The sequence below is a fragment of the Emys orbicularis genome, chromosome 1, assembly GCF_028017835.1.
Source record: "Emys orbicularis isolate rEmyOrb1 chromosome 1, rEmyOrb1.hap1, whole genome shotgun sequence".
Lineage (NCBI taxonomy): Eukaryota > Metazoa > Chordata > Testudines > Emydidae > Emys > Emys orbicularis.
Window position 1 is genome coordinate 130,828,147 of NC_088683.1, and position 2,072 is coordinate 130,830,218.

A 2,072-nucleotide genomic window follows, 5' to 3' on the forward strand; every position below is an offset into this window, starting at 1 on the left:
CCGCCTGCCTTCAGAACTGGGCAGCTGGAGAGCAGCAGCTGCTGGCCGGGAACTACCACCAGCAGCAGCAGCAGCGCAGAAATAAGGATGGCATGGTATGGTATTGCCACCCTTACTTCCGTGCTGCTGGCGGGGCACTGCCTTCAGAGCGAGGTGCCTGGCTAAGAGCCACCGCTCTCCAGCCGCCCAGATCTGAAGACCGCACAGAAGTAAGGGTGGCAGTACTGTGATCCTCAACCCGCTTTTGGGTCAGGACCTCCAATTTGAGAAATTGGTCTCCCCCTGTGAAATCTGTATAGTATAGGGTAAAAGCACACAACATACCAGATTTCATGGACTGAAATCTGGTCTCCCCCATGACTCATTTTTCATGGCCGTGAATTTGGTAGGGCCCTACTCATGGTTATAGGAACTATGCTTGGTAGTAACTACCACCCCCCCTCAAGCATCATCCAATCCAGAGCTCCTCCTGGGTTGGGGTGGTACTGTACTCAGGACTATCCTTAGAGGCATAAACTAGCCCTAACCTCTGAGGAAAATGAGCAGGCAGATGGGAAAACCAAAATGATTCTCCTCTACAGTTTGATCCAAGACCTGTCTATTCACTTTCTTTCCCTGAAATATAACAAAAAAGACCCCAAGTATTAAACACCTTTCTCTGATATAAATACCATTGATAAACTCTCCATGCATACAAATATTACCTTTTCTCCCTGCTTGTCTGAATTAATTTGTGGTGAAAGTCTGTCTTTCTTCAGTGATATTTGTAAAAGGTTTTCTTATTGTTTTAATCTCAGATCCACAATCAAGTAATTAAGAACATCCTAACTCTTTTCTGCTTAGTGATGATATAAAAAGGAATATATCCAGTACAAAGGCATGTACTGGATCCCTAGAGAGACTCTACACAAAATATTGTTCACATAAAATGGCTAGAGAATTGATCTTAAAAACTAGCCATTTATACATTTAAAACGGTTGAGCAGTAATCTGCACTGTACAAAGGTAGGAATGGTCAGGGCTGAGGGGTCCGTCTGGGTGGAAGACAGGGAGTTTTCAATGCAGGAGGGCAGTGGTGGGAGGGGGGTCTCAGAAGGAAGAGGGAGATAAGGAATGAGTAGATGGGGGTGTGTGGGGGGGCAGGAAGTGAGTGGATGGGAGCGCTGCAGTGGGGGGGAATAAGTGGCAGGGGGTGGGTTTTGGAAAGAGTGAGGGGGGATTTAGGAGGGGGGTCCCTGGGGTCAGGGAGCAGATAGCTCGGTCTCTAGGTATGTGGGGATGGGTCAGGGTGAGAGGGAGGCACGGAGTGAGGTAGGGTGACCAGCTGTCCCAGTTTTATAGGGACAGTCCTGATATTTGAGGCTTTTTCTTATATAGGTGCCTATTACCCCCCACCCCTCCCTCCTGATTTTTTCACATTTTCTATCTGGTCCCCCTAGAGTGAGGGGACGGGGGTTGGAGGCGGGGAACAGGTGCATGGGTAGCTGGGGGTGGAGAAGAGGCGGATGGGTCTCTTGGAAGTGTGGGGGGAGGGGTGTTCAGGGGCGGGTGGCTGCAGCGAGGGCAGGGTGGAAAAACGGAGGCGCACCAGCAGGGGCAGAAGGCTGCGGACCGTTGGTAGCGGGGCGGGGGGAGCCGGGGTGAAACGGAAGGAGAGACGCCTACACGAGGCGGACAAGTCGGAGCGGGACGTTGGGGAGCCCGCGGAGCGCGCACAGGGTCATTGCGCTGCAGTCACCTCGCCCCGCCCCAGAGCCCATCGGGGGCAGCGCAGGACAGCGAGCGCGTGCTCACGCCCTTGCTGTTACCTCCGAAGGGTTGGGGGGCGGGCTCCTATTTGCATATCCCCGCTGATTGGCTGGGGCTTCTGGTGCCATCCCAGCCGCTCCCCGCGGCTGTCGCCAGGGCCCTTTAAGTAACCGGCCGGCGAGCGCTGCCGGCTCCAGCGTTTCTGTCGCCTCATCCGCCGCCGCGCGGCCACGAAAGCGGCCCCTCATTGTGACCGGGCAGCTGGGCCGCTGTCGAGTCCGCGCTCCAACCGCCCCCCCCCACCCCCTTCCTCGCGCGCAGGG